At 33.2% G+C, this 21,776-nt stretch overlaps 1 pseudogene; it reads right to left on the reverse strand.

Annotated features, from left to right (window-relative positions):
* Positions 1–336: 336 nt before the first annotated feature.
* Positions 337–20,689, reverse strand: LOC121217826 (amino acid transporter AVT6E-like; annotated as a pseudogene).
* Positions 20,690–21,776: the final 1,087 nt, after the last annotated feature.

A 21,776-nucleotide genomic window follows, 5' to 3' on the forward strand; every position in this document is an offset into this window, starting at 1 on the left:
TGTTAGGAAAAACATTAAAACTTTAGGAATGTAATTAAATGTTAATTAAACACTGAAAACATAAAAGGAAAAACATGTTGAAAGAAACATAAATGTTAGGAAAAAAATGTTACCTTGATTGAAATGGAAATGTTTTCTTGAGGGTTTATTTAGAGATGCTTGGGATTGATCTCTAATAATGTCGAGAGACTTCCCTACTCATTGTATTTGAAGAACAAAAGTCTGTTTCTGGTCGACAAAACAATCAAATGAGTTCTAAAAATAAACAACATTTAATGATTGGTATAATATTAATTATATTGCATAATAACAGGTGGGAATAAACAAATAAAATGATTAAAAAAACAGCCAGCAATATGGTATAACATTAACAGGAGAAATAGGACCAAGCTCAATACCATTAAAAGACAGTAAGTTACATTGTATACATATTAAAAGACAGTAAGCTGTTGTTGCTCCAGTAAATTTGAAAGCTGTCCATATATTTGGGAACATAGTAGATCAAATATATATAAGCACTAACAATATTACTGTTAATGCCAAAGACCGTTTTTTACTCTCCGTGAGAGGAGCTGATCCCTCAAACACCAAGTTATCCACAGTTTGCCGTAGAGAAAAGTGAATAACAGGGAAAACCAGAACCAAATGAAGACCAAATATAATTCAAAGCAGTGCTAAAACGAATTCCCAGATTCCTATCAAAATTGGTCAAAATATCACCTTCGAGCTCATTGTATATAGGTTGAACATTGAAATGGCAAACATATGCATTAGTCATAATAGGGATAACTACTAGTAAATCCAAAATTGCCATTTTCGATCCAAAATCTAGGCTCCTCCTTGGAGCCTCTATCTTCCCTTCAATAAGCTTAATGAATGCAACAGCAAAGCAAACCACAATTAAAACAACAGCGAGAGCTATCGAAGCAGCCAAAGTCATGCTCAGTGAATCAATCCTATCTAACACGCAAAGTGGAGCAAGAAAAACAACCATAACAACCAAAACCAATAACTTCCTATGATCCCCAAAACTAGTCCTAACCACTGATCGAGAACCCCAATATGACGAACCGAACCAGACATAACATCACCCAGACATTACGAACCGAACCAGTCCTAACCACTGATCGAGAATCCCTAAAACAAGCCCCAGAACCTTCATAGTAGCAGGTAAAGCCATGATTCCAGCACCAATAATTGTGGTGGTTCAGTTCAAAACAGCACCAGAAACACCAGACCCGGATTGGGTTTACTTAAAACAAGGGTATAATCATCGAGATCAACATCAACATCAGTATCAACATCATTAATCTAAAATCCCAAAAAAAATAAAAGCCAACTAATACAGTAACTACACATTAATCTAAAGGGGACTAAAAAACTAACCATTTAAAACCCATGAACCATCTGACCATCGACGACAGGAAAGGGAAAACAAGTAAGGGATTTCGGGAATGGGGGGAACAGATTAAGGGAAAAAAAGAGGACTTGGGGAAAATGTTAGGGATTTCAGGTTTGGGAAATTAGGGGATGATTTGGGGAAAAAAAAGAGGTTTTGTTTTAGGGATTTGGGGAAGGAATACGAGATGGGGGAAAAGGAATTAGCAAAAAAATGAAACCGATTTCGGGTAAAGGGCATAAACCTCAAGAGAGAAAAAACGACGTCGTTTCAAATAAGCAAAATTTGTGGTGTTTTTAGCAACGCGCCGCTAATAAGACCTTTTGCGGCGTTTTCAGCAAAGCGCCACTAATACCTATTTTATATACACAATAAAACGACGCCGTTCTAATACGCGTTGTGGCGTTTATTATAGAAACGCCGCTAAAGCCACTACTATTCAAAGGAAACGACGCCGTTTTACTGTAATGTATAATGAAATTTTGTGGCGTTTTCTAAAAAAACGCCGCTATTTTCTATCTTTTGCGGCGTTTTATGTATAAACGCCGCTAATACCTGAATATTTTATAGAAATTGATCAAAATTTAAAACTATATATTTAGAATTTCTTTTAAAATATATATAAACCCTAAAACCCTAACTATAGTTAAAACTTTAATTTTGATTTAATACACATTTTAAAATACATATTATGTATGCATATAAATTAATTAATTAAATAAAAACATGATGTTGTTTATTATATCAATAACGTGTAAATTAATATTTTACAAGATCTAGATCAAATTACAGTTCATGTACACAATTGCACACTAAACCACTTTCCATATATATATATTTATATATATTTTAAAATAATATTTTATATATATTTATCTTATATACATTTATCTTCTAAATTAAAATCCAAAATTATACTCTAAATTAGAAACCCTAAACCTGATACTCTAAACCCTAAACCTTAGACCACAAACAAAAAACCCCTCACCCCAAACTTTAAACCCCAAAACCATTCGGTAACCCCTAAACCAACCATAACTCCTGGACCATAAAGCCCAAACTATAAAGTATATATACTCTAAAAAACTGTTAACCCTAAACCATAATAAACATATTTTTGGGAATTCGTGTGGCCAATGTTAATGTAGTACAAATTAAAACACATATATATATGTTTATATTCTTATATTAAATAATATTATGAGTACGTATATACAAAATAACATGAATCTTAGTAAAATCCAAATTATGTTCTTCAGTTAATATCTAGCTAATAGTATCATTTTCTTAAACCCTTAACCTAAACTTAATTTTTAACATATTTTATTTCAGACATTCTATTTAATCTAAATATATTTAAACAAAAAAATAGATAATTAAAAATACACAATAGCATTATTATTTATACAAAGTTACATAACTTTAATAAAACAATTAATTCTCTATTGGAACACTCTAGTTATAATGTCCACTCTGTAAGATATTTCTATGTTATATAAGCTTGGAATTTATACATAGTTCAACAAATGCTAATTCCACATTCAAAATCACCCTTTCTTAATATATAGCATCCCAAGTAAGAATCTGGAAAGGAAATTATCTCTTAAGAAGATAATAGTAATTGTCCCACTCTAAACTTTAACCCTAACCTTTAAACCCTAAATCATAATCCATAAACCCCGAATTCATCATAAACCTTCAAATATTAGTTAACTCCTAAACCTTAAACCATAGTTAACGATCATAATTGAACCTGCTTAAACCATATATCTTAAACCATAATCCTTAAAATATAATGATAATTAATTTAATATTTTAAATTCAATACTATCTCTTTTATGATTATATAAGAAAATATTCAATATATTGTATAATCATAAATTTTAATAATTATTGTTTTAGAGGTTAGAAATTAGTGTTTATGATTCTTTTTGAGGCTTAGGGGTTATGGGGTTTTTAGCGGCGTTTTACCTAAAGCGCCGCTAATACTCTGGTTTTTAGCGGCGTTTTACATAAAGCGCCGCTAATGCTCTGGTTTTTAGCGGCGTTTTACCTAAAGCGCCGCTAATGCTCTGGTTATTAGCGGCGTTTTACCTAAAGCGCCGCTAATGCTCTGGTTTTTAGCGGCGTTTTACCTAAAGCGCCGCTAATGCTCTGTTTTTAGCGGCGTTTTAGTAAAAAACGCCGCGAATGCTCTGTTTTTACCGGCTTTTTTTTTGGAACACCGCTATTGCTCTGAATTTTAAAATTTTGGCGGCATTTTTTAATAAAACGCCACTAAAAACGCCGCTAAAGCCCTATTTTCCTGTAGTGGGCTTTGTAGATAACTTAGCAACGACCTCAAAAATGTAAAAATTATCAAAAATCGAAACCAAACTAACCATGAATTTGAATAAAAAATGGCTGAATATCATTTGCTTTCTTTTTTTCTTTTCTTTTACTAGTTTCGGTCAAAAAAAATGAACACAAGCATTTTTTCTTTTAATGTTTTATTATATTATAACTTATATTATTTTATTAAATTACCTAAATAACCTTTATAAACAAATATTGAACCATTATAAAACATGGCCACTTAAATATGGTCAAATTGCCACTTAAATACTCCATATTAAAAAGACATATTCAATTCGGCCATTTTCTATTAAACCATTAAATTTTCATTTTACGCGATTAAGCCATTTTTTTAAATCGAGCATTCAAACGATAAAATTTTAAAACGAAAATTTTGCACACACAAATTCACACATTATAAACACCAAAAATATTTTTAAATTTATTTTTTTCTAACTCAGATTTGTGGTCCCGAAACCACTGTTCCGAATAAGGTTAAAATCGGGCTGTTACACATGCTCGTGTGATAGGGTTACATGGCTGTGTGAGTAACTCGTGTAACTCACTTTTCAAATGTTCAAAAATTAGAAAAATTAAGAGGCAGAGTAGACACGGCCATGTGGAAAACTAACATGCCCGTATGGCTGAAAAACATGGTCGTCTGTCCAAGGCACACACCAGTGTGAAAAATGAAAAAAAATCCCAAAATAGTGGTCACACGACATTGTGGCTAGCCGGTGTGGCACAACCTCGGGCCACGTGACTAAAAAATCCCTTAATTCCATAGCGATACATAGTCGTGTGGACTGCTAATGTGCAGCACACACTCGTGTGGCTACTCGTGTGGTCACAAAACCCTACCGAGATTAATTGAAATCATGAATTTCTCCATCAAATTAACCCCTAACCACTTTAATTTCAGAAACACACCTAAAGTTGCGATTCCAAAAACCAATGAAAGATTGAAACATCTTAATTGAACCGTTCCTAGAAACTCATTAACCATCATAACAACTTATAAGCATTCACCCAAATTGATACTAATAAAACAACTAACACAATTAACCCATAACTTAGAGGGAAGTAATAAAACAATACTAATACTTACCCGATTCCACACTTAGCAATTGAACAAGGAATGGCTTTTGAAAACAATAACTAATGACGACAATTTTGAAATAAAAAGAACAAAAAATGAGGAAAAAAATGAAAGGAAGGATTAGAAATAAAAACAAAAAGAACAAAAAATGTTGAAACAGAGGAGTATGGAAGCCAAAAGAGGTCAATTCTAAAATTGGGGAAAAACTCTAAACTAGCGTGAAAATAATTGCCAACATGAGAGAAGTTTTAGGAAGTTTTTTTAATTTAAAATAATAAAAAATTCCAAAAAAATTAATTAATAACCAATTTATCAAAAACCCTTAAGATCTTTTAACATATATATTTTAAGAATTAAAACAAGTAATAATGCTTAAAAAGAATAATTCCCACATTGCACATGTGTGGAATCGAACTCCAGACCAAAGGCTATGCTACCAAAGACCTAGCCACAGAACCAAATTGCTCATTCTATGACTAAAACGTGAAAATCAACTTAATAGTCCCACCAAACTGTTGACCCGACCAACTAACCTGAATAATTTTAACCCCAATTCTGGGGCATTACACACTATCCCATCAATATAAATACCTCCATACTCCACTTATAATAAGCATGCATTTTATGCAAGTCATCGTGCATATTACAATAACATACAATACACCATTTATTGATACACTAATTCATAACTATTTGACATCTGGTGAACATACTAGTAAGAGTACACTACTTTCGCAGATTCATGCATACACAGCATACTCATTCACCATATTCATACACAATTGTGGATTCTAACAACCTTAGAGCAAACACAAATGCAGTTCATACAAGAAACATGACATCATTAATCACCCAAAGGTAGAGTACAAAAGATCACCTGAAATCCTACAACCTCGCCAACTTAGCTTGCACATATGCTAGAGCCTCCTTTGTTCTAGCAGCAACTAAGCACAACAACTTATATTCCAGTCAAACCAAAGGTATTTGTAATAACCCATTTTCAATGGCGTCGAAAACAGTAGTTTTGGGACCACAATAAAATGTATGAAACATATGAAGATTTGAAATAAATAGTGGACTCAACAGTAGTTACTCAATTCATCCTAGTAGCAATAAAATATATGGGGATTTGAAACAAATGTACTGGTGCCCAGGTATGAAATGTGAGATTTTAGATTGTATACCAAAATGTTTGATTTGTCAACAATTCAAAGCCGAGTATCATTACCTTCTGGATTGTTACAGCCTATTATGATTCCAAAGTGGAAGTGGGAACGAATTACTATGGATTTTGTATCGGGGTTGTGTAACAACCTATTTTCAGTGAAATCAAAACAGTAGTTTCGGGACCACAAATTTGAGCCGAAAAGAAAATTTATTTTTATATTTTTGCATGGTTTGCATTATGTTAGGAATGTCATATGAAAATTCTGATAAACAAATTTTATCATTTAGTTCTTAATTACATGAAAGACCAAATCGCATAAAATGCAAAAATTGAATTCTAGTAACTAGAAGGATCAAATAGCTATCAAAATTCAAAATTTGAGGTCCTTATATGGTAATTAGATCATTAATCAAAAGTTAGTAGATATTTTTGATGATTTATCCATGGATAAATTAGAAAAGGTTAAGGATTAAATTGGAAAGTGATAAAATTAAAGATGATAATTAAATTAAGTAGAAATATCATCTTCCCCAAATTTTGCATAGAAACCCTAGGAGAGATAGTAGAAACTAATCAAGCTTAATTGGGTAAGTTTTCTTGTCCCGTTTTTAGTAATTTTTCTATTTTTGAAACCGAGATAGTTTACTCTATCTATTTGGAGAATTATTTTGAAAAGTTATCAAAGTATAGAAATTATGTCATAGATGAATATGTTGAAAATTTAAAATTAATGGTAGAAATAAAAGGTTGTTGATAGATAAACATCTTTTACGAAGTAATTTTTCATGAAAACATGATTTAGGGACTAATTTGTAAAGTTGTGAAAATTGAAGAAAAATTTTGAAATTTATGGAATACATGTGCTGTAAATTGTACATTGAAATTTTGATTAGGCTTGGAATAGGGAGTAAATTGCATGAATTTCATTTTCCGAGCCTAGAGACGAAATTGGAATTTATGGAAAGTTTAGGGGCAAAATGGTAATTTTTTCTAGGACATAAATTGAGACCAATTGAATATGAAATGTAATAAATTGATGATTAAATTCATTTATATAGACTTGGATAACTCAAATTCAAAGTTAGATCGAGGAAAGGAGAAAGTTTCAGATTAGTAGATTTATATACGCGAACAAGTGTTGAGGTAAGTTCGTGTAACTTAATTAAGCATGTAAATATTTTGAATTGATTATTGTATTTGTATAGAATGTGGTTTATATTTATGTGAATTAGTTGGATGTTATAATATAAGAAATTGAATACATGCTTGATATTGTTTGAAAAGGGTTAAGTTCCGTTTGAATATTGGATTTCGATGGACAAATGTGATTTCCCCTATTGATTGAGGTCCTGCATTTGTTGTTGATGGGATTTAACTCGGACGAGTAGTCCTATTGACCTAATTACAGAAAATATTTAGCTTGAACTGGTAATCCTGATATAAGCCCTCTTGAGCATATGTTATAGAAAGAATTTAGCCCGGACGGGTAATCTTGATTAAGCTCTTATGAGCATATGTTGGAAACAGGAATTAGCTTGGACAAGTAATCCTGTTATATGATATGTGGATCGAGAGTGTGCTTTCTGATTAAGTGCCTTAATGGGTACTCCTGAATATGAATTGATGGGTTATTGACTTGTACCCTTTGAGTGTACTATTTGAGTATCCATCGGAATTTCAATGATTCAACGGACAAAATACTTGACATGATATGTGAATTATGAGATGAAATGAATAATCTCTTGAAAGAATATAGCATGATGACCTCATCTATGTTTACTTGATGTATATGAGAATTTTCTGACTAACATGTTTGATTGAATGCATGTGTTTAGGCAATTTTACCAAGCTGATAGAAACATGTTATTATATGCTTAATTTAAATAAATGAGAATGGTAAGTTTAATTCCAGTTATGCGAACTTACTAAGTATAATATGCTTACTAGGTTTACTTTTCTTTGTTTTATAGTGCTCGGAAGCTTATGAAGGTTGGTGAACGGTTGGAGCATCATCACACTATCCACAAGTTTATTTTGGTATAAATAGTAAACTTATTTTGGTATAATGGCATGTATAGGTTAACTTGACCATAGATGGCTTGAATATGTTATTTATAATTTAGCCATTGGAATGCCTAGTAAATGTTTGTTTTGGTACTTACAAAGTATTATGCTATGATAAATACATATATGTTAAGTATGGATGATTAAGTGATGTTTAATGTTTAGGTTAAACTAAGGTAAGATTATATATATAATTATATATGCAATGATATATCACATTAGATGTTAGAATTTACTTGAAATCAATGCTTGAATTGGTTGGTATTTGGATGTAAGTTTTGATGCAGGATATTGGTAAAATTTTTGGTGAGAAATGAAGCTATAAATGGTTTTATTTTGTCCATACGGGTAGACACATGGGCATGTGCCTAGACCGTGTGTGACACACGGCATGGTGCAAGAGCATGTGGTTAGGTCGTGTGTCCCCTGCATCTTAAAATTGAGAAACAGAATGCTTAGAGTTGAGCACACTGGAAGAGACACTGGTATGTATCTTAGCCGTGTGTGCTACAAGACCTAGAACACGAGCATGTGCCTTGCCTGTGAGAACCCTGCACCTAATTTTTTGAAAATTAAATTGATCACACAGCCTACTCATACAGGCGTATGGTTGGTTGTATGCTACAAGTCAGAAAGTTACACGGGGTCTAACACAGCCTGCAGCACGGGCGTGTCCCTGAACCATATGGGCGTGTGAGCCCTGCACCTAGGAAATTTTAAAAATTTCGCAAAAAATTATCTGAGATCCTGATTTAGTCCTGATTCGGTTTCAACGTTCATATTGGACCTCGAGGGCCCATGTAAGGGACAATAAGACCATTTATAGAAACGGAATAGTAAATAACCTGAATTATTTGTAATTATTCTGTAAACTCCGGTAATACTCTGTTACCCTATTCTGGTGACGGATACGGGTTAGGGTGCTACAGGTTGCCGTTATCTCCATGAATGAAAGATGTTGTTTGGGTTATTGTTGATCGCTTGACCAAGTTTGCACATTTCATACTTGTAAGAACATATTATTCACTCGAAAAGTTGGCAGAATTGTATATTGCTGAGATTGTCAGACTTTACAGCGTACCGTTATCTATTATTTTCGATCGAGATCTGTGATTTACTTCTAGATTTTAGGGTAAATTACACGACGCTTTGTGTACTTGATTGCCTTTTAATACCGCATTCTATCCCCAAACAGATGACCAATCAGAGCATGTAATTAAAATACTCGAGGATATGCTTTGTTATTGCATTTTGTTAACAATAACTCATTTCATTTTTTTATATATTGCATATATCATGTGTTATATGTTATTTTTTATTTTTTATTTGATATTACATTTCATGAATATGTACATTGATATTGTATTACTCTTTTTTGTATATCATGCATTATTTAATTATTACTTTTTTGTATCTCATGCATTATTTAATTACTACTTCGTATGTTTGTATGTTTATTCATTCTCAATACATGCTATATATATCATTGCATGCATATTTTTAATATTTGCTATATATATATGTATAGCCATGAAGAATAATTTTTATGATTTATATAACAAAATACAATCATATATACTTTTTAAATGTGATTTTCTTCCTTAAATCTTATTAATAAAATAAAATAATCATATCTTTTATAGATTGCATTCAAGTATTTATTTTACATTTGGTGGAATAGTATCACTTATTAATTTTTAAGATATATATTTTGAAATATTATGTTTAAATTTATTTATTATATTACTCATAAAATTTATAAAAAAATTAAAAAATAATTTAACCTATTTTAATTAATACATATAATCATTGTTTGATTCACTCACAAAACAAAGAAATAAAGCTAAAGAACGAGTCTACTTGTTTTATTTCATCTACTCTAATAATTCAAGAGGACCGAGCATCACAAGAGTGAGCAAAACTCGATTCGATTTTAAAAATTTAATTTTTTTTTCAAATTTTGAGTTAAATAAATTGAGTTATTCAAGTCAACTCGAATTTTTTTTTCAAATTTCGAGTTCGAATCGAGTTGAGTTTTCGAATTAAAATAACTCGAATAATTCAAACAAACCGAATTCCAAACTATAATATTTTATATTTTTACCCCAAACCCCTAAACTTTTTTGCTTTTCCCCCAAAACTTTTACTCTCATCCAACCCCTTGTCTACTTCAAACCCACCCCCCCCCCCATTTTTTTTGAATATTTCCCCCTCAAAGTTTTACTTCCCCCATTTATTTTCCTTCCAAAATTTTATTCCCCAAAGCCCTAAAACTTTTTATTTTACCTTAAACTTTTACTCTTCACCCTTTACGCCCAAATCAAAAATCAAAATCATCCAAAAAAATCCTTAAACCTAAACAGTAACAATTTTATTTATATCTACTATTTATATTATTAAATTAAATTTCACATTTTTTTACTATTTATATTATTGAATTGTTCAGTCATATTGAATCTTTATAAATTTCTATTAAAATTTAATTATTAATGATCCCATAAAATGTTCGTGTTAAAATTTTATGTTAGTATCAATATCACATTTCTCTAAGATAACTTTTATTTAAAAAATCACATTTTTTTTTACATTTAATATATTTTTCAATTTCAAAATATATGACAAGAATCAGAAGATAATTGAAGCAATTAAGTAAGCAAATAAGCTAACCCGTATATAAAAGATAAATAAATAAATTATGAGGGGATGAAAATTAATAATAAATATGATTAGGTGGGCCAATTTGATTACAGTGGATGATAGTGGTTACAAAGACCCGAAGTCATTTTTTTTAGTTTAACTTGAATAAATATATTTGATTCAAATTCCAACTCACTTGACTCGACTTGAGAAATTTTCAAATTGTGTTAGGGTGATAAAATATGATTCGTTAACTCGATTAACTCAAAAAAAATATTTGATTTGATTGAACGCTCTCCCGTAGAACATCACATTTATACAATGATAGCTAATGTATCAACCAAGAAACTTAGTCTAACAATCAAGCTAACTGACTATTAGCTTATACACTGACTGACTTAACTAAATACATAACAAAACTACCTAACTAGCAGCTGCGCATAACAGAATTACCTAACTAGCAGTAGAAGCACATGTTGAGCCATGCTGAGAACCATGCTTTCATACCTTAACATTCACCCATTTGCTGGCTTTCGTAGTGACTTCTGGTTCGTAGTTGTCCATACTTTCTAACAGCATTAAAACTGGATCTAAATTTGTTGAAGAAAGGTGTAGACAAAGGTTTGGTAAGCACATTTTCAACCTGATCTTGTGCTAGAACATGTCCAACTATTAACTTTCTTGCTGCCACTTTATCTTGAACAGAAAACAAGTCTAGTTCTACATGTTTAAACTTGGAATGCATCACTGGATTGGCTGACACAACCACTGCACCTGAATTATCACACCAAACAACAACTTTGCTTGTAATAGAGACCTTTAACTTAGACAACAAGGAATCTAACCAGACAATTTCAGCAGCAACATGAGCTAAGCCCCTGTACTTAGCTTCTGCAGTGGAACGAGAGACCACCTGCTATTTCCTTGAACCCTATGACATAAGATTACCTCCTAGAAAAACACATAACCCTGTTATTGAATGCCTGTCATCTAGATCAGTTCCCTAATTGGCTTTAGAATATCCAACCAAAGACATTCTAGGTGCAATTTTGAAAAAAAAAGACCATAATCCATAGTACCTTGTAGATACCTTAGAATTCTTTTTACTGCTTTAAAATGTTGATCAAGAGGTTTATGCATGAATTGACATACCTTGTACTATAAATCACCTACAATGCTCCTATATTCTGAATCATTGTTAACTAGACTACCACTGTGAGCAGACAAATTACAAGAGCTGGCAATAGAAGTGGGAGAACAATTCGAGTGATTTATATTGCATATCTTCAACAGATCCAAAATGTACATCCTTTGATTTACAAACAAACCAAAAATAGTGTAAGTCACTACAATGCTTAAGAAAAAATACAGTTTCCCCAAATCCATGAGTGAAAATTTTACGTCCAAAGACTTAACAAATTTATCCACAAAGGCATGTTGATTGCCTGTGTCAATAATGTCATCAATATACACTAAAACATAAAGAATCACCTCTCCAAAAGTTTTAATGCATAAGGAAGCATCTGACTTGGATAATACAAATCATGTAGCTATCAAATACTCCCTGAGCTTGTGAAACCAAGCTTTAGAACCCTTCTTAAGGCTATAGAGAGCCTTTTTCAAGTTACAGACAAGTGGTGTAGCACCATCATGTGTCTCAAAAAAAAAGAAGTTGAACCATATAGATCTCCTCTATAAGGTCTTCATTCAAGAAGGCATTGTTGATGTCAACTTGCATTAGTTGCCGCTCATATGTCACAATTAGAGTTAGAATAACCTTGATAGTGGTTAGTTTAAACACAAGACTAAAAGTATCTTGGAAATCAATACCAACTTTTTAGAGATGCCTTTTGACCACCAGCCTGTCCTGATATCGAGCTATAGTGCCATCAACATTCTTTTTTAGCTTAAATATCCACTTACAACCTACAACTCTAGGTAAAGGAACCAGCTTCTAGGTGTTGTTTTTCAAAAGTGCATCATATTCCTGTTAAACAACCTTGGTCCACTAAGGAATTGTGAAAGCTTCTTCAATTTCTAGGGGATCTCAATAACAAACTTTAGTTGAATAAAACTTTGGTCTAAAAATACCATTTTTTGACCGAGTTTGCATAGGATGCACATTGGAACCAGATTGAGTGCCAACAAATGGAACAATATCAAGGGTAATGTATGGGACAAACTCAACTGAAGAAGAAGTAGAGGAGACTCAAGAAAGCTCAATAAGAGACATAATGTTTATAGAAGATGCGAAAGAAACTATAGGTGATCTTGCAGGTGAACTTTGATTGGGCCAAGATGCTGGAATAGCTGAAAAGGGTCTCTAAGAGGATACAATATGAACATAAAACCTCTGATGAGCATGATGATTTGTCGTTGAATGTCATGGAGACACCTTCATCAAGTTGGAGGAAAATGGAAAACATCTCTCATAAAAAATGACATATATAGATACAAATATTATGCCTGAATCATCAATGCACTTGTATCCTTTATGAAGGAAACTATAGCCAAGAAAAGGTTATGGCTTAGTCTAAAACTACGATTTATGCTTGTTGTAGCGTCTAAGATAGGGATAGAAGCAACTACCAAAAATCCTAAGATGCAAGTAATCAAGCTTGGGTTGATACAACAACTCATGACGAGATCTTCCTTCCAAGACAAATGTGAGAAGCTTGTTAATCAAATACACAACACTAAGAAAAACATGTGTCTAAAAATGCATAGAAAGAGAATCTTGAGCAGCTATGTGAGACTAGTTTCAACAATATGTCTCTGCTTTCTTTCTACAAGACCATTCTATTCTGAAGTGTGAGGACAAATTAGTCTATGTTGAATATCAAATTGGTTAAACACTTGAGGGAAAGATCTAAATTCATCACCCCAATCACTTTGAAACATTTTGATTTTAGAATTAATCTGAACTTGAACAAATTTTTAAAACTGAACAAAATTATCAACAACTTCTGACTTATGTTTGAGTAAGTAGATCCAAGTGTACCTATTATAGGTATCAATAAAAGAAACATAGTACAAACATCCTTATGAAGTTACATGAGCAAGGCCCCATAAGTCTAATATAAGTAGTTCAAAAGGGAAAGAGTTTATAGTCTTGGAAGTAGAAAATAGAAGCTTGTGAGACTTCCCAAGTTGACAAGCTGAACAAACACTAAAATGTGCTTGTGTAGAAATGTTACAACTAGTGAGTACTTGATGAATTACTTTATTACATGGATGTCCTAGGCATTTGTGTAGAAAATCAACAACTGAACTAGAATTTATGTAACACCCCTAACACGTATCTGTCGCCAGAATAGGGTTAGAGGCATTACCGGACAATGACATTTATCAAACATTCAATATCGCATATCATTCATTCACATTCACAGAGTCCCTTATATAGGTCTACGAGACCTTAGAACATGCTAAAGAGTGGTTCAGGATTAAACCGATCACATATAAAATTTTCCAAACACTAAGAAAAAAATTTTACATACATAGGTCACAGGCTCGTGTAAGCAGGCCGTGTGCTTCACACGGCTACCAGACACGCTAGTGTCCTAGGCCGTGTGAAAAAAAAGCATACATACTAACTTGCACCATACGGCCGGAGACACGCCCGTGTGCCTTGGCCGTGGGAAAACTGGAGAGGTTACTGACTTAGGTCACACGGCCAACCACACGCCCGTGTGTCTAGCCTGTGTACCCTTCGAAAAGGCCACACACGGCTATATGCCAAGCCTATGTGCCTCACACGGTCACCAAACACGCCCTTGTGTCTAAGCCATGCTCGAGACTGACTTAAATTCGTATGGCCACCGTAGGGGACACACGGCTGTGTAACATGACCATGTGTCACACACGGCTGAGGCACACGCCTGTGTCTCTGCCTGTGTGGACAAAAATAGGCCCTTTGTAAAGCCAATTTTCCACCCTATTCTCAAGTACACAAAGTAACCAAAATAGCACCATTTCAATACATCTTTAAGCAATCAAAAACATGCCAATTCATACTCATGTCATGCCATCTATCATCAATCAATTCAACTACTCATTTCCACATTCAAAACCTATCAAATTATTATACCAAAATTCATCACATTAACATCTATTCCATATCACAAAACACATCATTAAACTATATCAACAACTAATGCCAACATACCAAAATAAGCCAACATAGAAGGCATTATATACATCACATACTTATCACTTGACAACATATAAATCAAGCCAAATTCAATTTCATAACCAACACCATTTACAAGCCACATCTCATGACTAAATTCACAACTCAAAACATAATCAAAATGACACTAGCCTATACATGCCATCTACCATATATACAAGCTTCAAAAATACCAACAAGATAATCGATAATGTGATGACATTTCCTGATGATCCCCGAATCCAAGCTAGCTTCGATGATCTATAAAACATAGACAAATAACATACAGTGAGCTTCATAGCTTAGTAAGTTCGTAGTTAAGCAATTCAATTCATCAAATAAACACAATTCTATAATATACTCATTACCAAAAACAACATCTCAATTACACAAACCTTCCTATCATGTCTCAAAACATGATTTAACATCTCATTGAACTTACTCATTGTAATGCTCAAATAGGTTCCGTACGTACCTGTACCACTTAGTATTAACATCTTTCTCAAACAAGTCATTCTTTTACCCATTGGATCATTTAGAATAAAAATCGGATACTTAAGGATCACAATCGATAAGTTCTTATACCATGGCCCATAGCCAAATCAAAGTAACTTATTCCGGAGTACCTATACCATGGCCCGTAGCCAAATCAAGGTATTTACTTGCACCCAAAGTGGTGATATCATGTCCCAAAGCCAATATATTAACTTAATGACATTTCATTTCCATCATAGCTATACTTAAAGTTTAACCGAGAAGTTTCACTTGTCAATTTCATCGTCGAAAACTTTCGTAAATTCGTATTCACAATTCAAATATTATCCGAAATCTCAGAAATACATTTTATGCAATATCAAAGCATATAATATTCATTTATAATAAAATTAACACCTATGAACTTACCTCGGGTATGAAAAATGGCGAAATGAGTCAATTACTCGATTATCTTGCCTTTCCCCTGATCTAATTCTAGATTCCTCTTTTCTTGATCTATATGCATTCAAAATTAACTCATTTAATCACCTATTCTCTCAATTTCATCCAAAAACACATATTTAAGCCAATTTTCACTTTGGCCCTTAACTTTCACATTTCTTACAAATTAGTCCCTATTTCATAAATGCACAAAATTCAATACAGTCCATGCTTAGCCAAATTCTCTATAGCTCCCTAGCAGCCCATATTTTTCATTTATTTCATATTTGAACCCCTCAATTTCCATTTTTCTCAATTTAATCCCTAATATGCATTTTTACTCAAAATCACTTTACAAAACATGAATATTCAACACCAAACTTTCATAATTCACCATCAAACATCCAAAAACACATGAATTCATCAATGGAAAATTTCAAAATCATCAACACTTTCAAAATTTTAGGCATGGGCTAGCTAGTACTCAAAGTAACGATCACAAAAACGTAGAAATCATAAAAAACCTAGCTTAAAACATACCTCAATTGAGCTATGCAAGTGCCGAATGGATGAAAGCTTCAAAACCCTACTCTTTTCTCTATTTTCAGTCAAAGATGGATGTAACTCCCCAATTTTCGGGAATTCTGTGAATGTTGACATAGATTTAATTATGTTAGTGGGCCTCTAGAAGGCCCAAGCTTAAGATAGAAGCCGGCAATTTTAGTTAATTTTTTTTGTTCCATAAGAAAAAGGGGGTGAAATTATGAAATAGGACTTATGTGAAAATGTTTGAAAATGCTATAGGCTAAATTGAAGTGGCCAAATAAATAGGAGTGCAAAATAGGAGGATTTGCATGACAAACCTCCCATTTTACATGAAGTGGCCAGCCATCATGTTGTTGTAGACAAAATGTGCACTTGATATCCATAATTTATGGTACAAATTGATACAAATTGATAATGGGTTAGGTAAATGTTCCATGATAATGGGTTAGGTAAATGTTTCATGATAATGGGTTAAGTAAATGTTCCATGATGGGAATTTCATGTCTTTTGTATTAAAGAATTAAATGGATGAAATATGAAATTTTATTAAAAGAAAAAGGGGTGAAAAGAACAAAGTTTTGTCCATCTTTGTTCATCATAGCTGAAAATTAGAAAAGAGAAAGGAGAGGAGAAAGCTCTTGAGTATTCGGTCACTAGGAGGAGGAAAATTGAAGGTAAGTTCTTGGTACCTTGCTTCTATTTTGAGGTTCATGAGTTCTTCTTGATTCTACCTTAACTCTTGAAGCATATTTTGATTTTTAGTTGTGTTGTGAGCATTTAGTCATGAATTAAAATGAAGGAAATGGTTGTTGTTTCATGTTCTTTTGATGAAAAATGGAAGATAGGTGAAGTTGAGCCAAACAAATGAGCATGCATGTGCCTTAGATGCTAAGGGGAAAAATTGGCTAACATGTTGTGCTTTAAAATGATGAAATGGAGATTATACTTAAGTAAAATCATAGATATGTGATGATTGATTGGTGATATACATGTTTAAATAACAAGCATGCAAGTTAGGTGTGAAAGACTGAATTTGGTAATAAATCTGCTTGGGACAGCAGTAGTAACGTGACTTTGGAAAATCACCATAAATTGTGAGAGATGAATTAGAAGCTGAATAAATTATGTAATTAAAGCTTGTTGAGTCTAGTTTCAAATGAAATAAACGAGAACATATTTTGAATTCTGTACAATGAGAAATTTGATTCGTAATGAAGAGTGGTCAGATTAGTCAAACAGTGAAACATGGGAAACTTTAAGAAAAATCTGGTATTGATTGGCTAAACCAAAAATTCTGAAAATTTTATGGATAGAAGATATATAGTCTATTTTCAGGTAAAATTAACGGCACTTGATTTGGAATTTTGTAGCTCCAGTTATAAATGATTTAGTGACTATTGTTCAGGAAGACAGCTTGCAGTGAGATTATGATTATGTGGTAAACATTGACAAAAATTTGTTAATGAGTTGCTTATTGATTTCGTATAAGCTTACTATGATCTGTAGGTGTGGTTGGCCGAATACTGTAAGGGATTAATACGTAGTTTGTATTTGAATAGTTAGATTAACGTGTTAGTAATCCAATTGTAGGCGGTTCGTGTGTGGATCTCGTCAGCATATCGTAGCAAACAGGTGTGTAACTAACACCCTCTTTCTTAGTCTAGATCGGAAAAAGTCGAAAAGTCGAAATGCTGAAAACCGATATTTTGTGATTTGCGAGTGTGTGAATGCTCGTGAGGTAAATCGATTAATGTTCTTGGTAAACTGCAAAATTTGGACTGCAAAGTGCATGATTTCTGTGCCCTCGATATTTTTGGGCTTAATGGGCCAAAATTGGAATGATGGGCCAACGGACCCAATTCGGTAAGAACCCTCGGTACGTGATTCTGTTAGTACGTGAAAAGTAGGAATATGCATGAAAAACCCTAAAATAGATAAATTACTGAAATACCTTTAAAAGTGGAAAATTTACAGTTTTACCCCTAGTAGATAAATTACCGAAATACCCCTAGGGTTAAATTGACCTAAATGCATGTTTGACTGTTGTTATTTACTGCATGCCATGTTGTTATTATCTGATGCATGGGATTGGGATATTGACGGAGGAAGTACTGAAAGTAGCTTGTCCAGGTACTGGAGGCTTTGCCTCAATTTACTGTTAACTGAGCAGCAAGGCTGCAACTGTGGAGTGTTGGGCTGGGTGGGTTGAGCTAATCCCCACATGGAGTGTAGGGCTGGTATGGGTGGAGTGTAGTGGTTGATGGGTTGAGTAGTCTCCCCAAATGGGCTTGCATATGTTATTGATGTTGCATGTATTTTGAAATGGGCCTATGGGCCATACTGTTATCTGAATAAGGGGCTAAGGCCCAGTTTATTGTAATCTGAAAAGGGCTCTGGTCCAGTACCACTGTTACCTGAATGGGCTTAGGCCCAATAGGCTTGAGCTGACTTGGGCTTTGAATGGGTTTTTCTTACACACCGAGTTTCCCCAAATTCACCCCTTTTATTTTCATCCACGCAGGAAATCCCCAACTATAGTGGGCTTGGAGCTGTGAGGGAATTCGGAGTGGCCACCCGTTCTGAAAGTTTGATTTTCTTCTGGTGAACTGGACATCCTTTTATTTACGTTTGAAGTTTTGGGTTTTTAAATGTAATAAGGCCGCTTAATTATTTTTGATGGTTTTAATATGTATTACTAAGATAGGTATTACTTATTTTAACTGTTGAAATTGGATAGCTTTAGGGCGCGTTTAAAAAAAACAACAATTGATTTCAAAATAACACGACAACAAGCAAAGCTTCCGCAATGAAAGTATTTTCCAAAATTAATCACTTTTCCTAAAAATGACTTAATCAAATCGGTTTCCTAGAAATATCCATGATGTTAAGGTGTGGCAATGGCGGTATGCATGTCTAGGATTGGATCCGAAGGGAGCTTGGTACTTAAGCAGTCCGATGGACTCACCACCTCTTTTCCGGTTTCCTACCTGGTGCACAGCTTCCATTCACTTTAACCTATAATGAAATTATCTTTTAAAACACTAAGTAAGTTTTTCTGGATCAACAATATAAAATATTTTGAACGCTTCGATGTGGCATGTCGGATCCGGTCATAACGTCTGGGCCAGGTTTGGGGTGTTACAATGGATGAAAATAAGATGAATTTTGGCTTTTTTTATTTTAATTATCATTAAAACATAGTTTACCATTTTACCCTTAATGAAACCTTTATAAAAACATCAATTAAATGTCCATTTATGTCATATTCCACTATCAATGGTATAATTACAACATAAGGACCTTTCATGTAATAATCCATGGCAATTAAGTACTTTTATCATAAAGAATGCAACTTTTACATTTTACGCGATTTGGTCCTTTTTTCAAATTAACCACTTACATAACAAAATTAGCTCACGAAATTTTCACACACATATATTCACATTCTATAAACACCAAAAATAATATTAAAATAATTTTACGACCTTGGATTTGTGGTTCCAAAGCTACTATTCTGATTTAACCAAAATCGGGCTGTTACAATTTAACTCAACATGGTTTAGTGAACTAGTACACTTCGAAGGTCTACTAGAAGAATCGGTAGCAGTGAATTGTTATATTGAGGAATTAAACCAATACAGGCCCTTATGAATGTAGCCCACTAGGAAAACTGCCCATGTTTGTAAGTCCATCACAAAATAATAAAAGGGATATCACTTAAAATAAACTTGGTTATGCTTGGCAAATTAAGCAACAGATAACAATTTTTTTTACAAATAAAAGGTACATGAAGAATATTCTTGAGATGTAAGACTTTTTACCAGAAGGAATAGATGAAGATCCTACATGTGCAACATGCACACAAGTGCCATTTCCCATAAACAACTTACTAGTACCTGTGTATTAAGCAACTTTATTGTGACTGGAGATATCATTGGTCACATGATTAGTGGCCCTAGAGCCTGGATGCCAAACTTGTTCACCAACATTGATAGGGACAATAGTAAAATGACACTTTGACTTAGGAGGCCCTAATTGAGAAAAGTTGCTTACTTGAAGCTTTTTAAGAACTTGAAGCTGCCACATGAGATAAGAAGCACTAGGAACACTCACCTGGTTAAAAGCACATTGACCATAACATTAGTGTTGTGGAAAGGCACCATAATTATGAGAAAACTAGCCCTAATCAACAAATTGATGATAATTCACATGCATTGGCCCCCTTTGATTCATGTTAAACACACCAGAGAAGGTTTCATCAGACCTATAGTACCACTTCTGTACTACATGTCCAATTTGGCCACAAAGTTGACATTGAGGTTGATTGTTATAAAAATGACCCCCTACGTCCTTTGTCATGATAGTAACTTCTACCCCCTCTAAACTAGTATTTCTGTCTTTGAGTGTAACTTCTATTTGAGCCACTATTGAATTGAGTATTCCTGGATTGATCCACTTCACCATAATTTTTTCTATTGAACCACATTAGTTTTTATAGAACGAATAGTTACAAACTCAAGTTGCCTTGATTCACAATCATTTAACATTTCAATAAGGAGTTTAAGAGAGACACTCGTTGCTAAGGCCAATACTCAAATTGACTCATACTCAATTGGAAGGTATGCAATGTTGGAAAAAAAATTCAGTTTGAAAACAGTTTTCTTGCATAGCGAAAACTAAAACTTTGAAAATCGAGTCAACTTATGATATTTATAGTAATAAACCTTAAACTGAATTCTCAACTTGTGTTTTCAGATAGACAAATCATTTTCATTCTCATCTTTCAACCAAATAGCCTTCTTCGCTAATCCTGTACCATGAGCTACTTTAAGTGTAGGCTAAAACAATTCAAATCAAACACAAAACCCAAAATAGTTTACTTACTTTTAGTGTGAAAATGAAAAATCTCTTCTCAAATAGAAACTAAAAGAATTGTTATTCTGAAGAATAAATTTAATAGTTGAGAATACATTCTCTCTATTTTCGAGCAGAGTAACAATATCTTAAAGTTGTGTGTAAATAGAACTACTAGTGCCATTTATTTATAGGGAGAGGAGGTAAAACCCTTGTTGTATTGTAGAAGTTTATTTCAACTAGAAAAATGAACTCCTAGTCTATCTATGAGTATAGGGGCGACAACCATAGTTAATAGTACTAGGGTTTGTCATCCCCCTAATTAGCATGAGGGGCTTTTGGGCCTCTCATATATTATGTCCAATTACAAGTACTTCCTAAACTTTTAACCCAATACTTTATAATTCGATCCAACCTGAAATTTGTTTTTATATTTCCCAAAATAAACATCTCAATAGTTTTCCAATTAAATAATCTTCTCAACCAAATTATAATTTTGTTAAAATCATGATGACTTTACCGTCAAAGAATCTATGAGAAAATATATTTAATATTTCTACATTCAACGTTTCATTATGACCAAATGATTTAT

Source organism: Gossypium hirsutum, chromosome A03, assembly GCF_007990345.1.
Source record: "Gossypium hirsutum isolate 1008001.06 chromosome A03, Gossypium_hirsutum_v2.1, whole genome shotgun sequence".
Taxonomy (NCBI): Eukaryota; Viridiplantae; Streptophyta; class Magnoliopsida; order Malvales; family Malvaceae; genus Gossypium; species Gossypium hirsutum.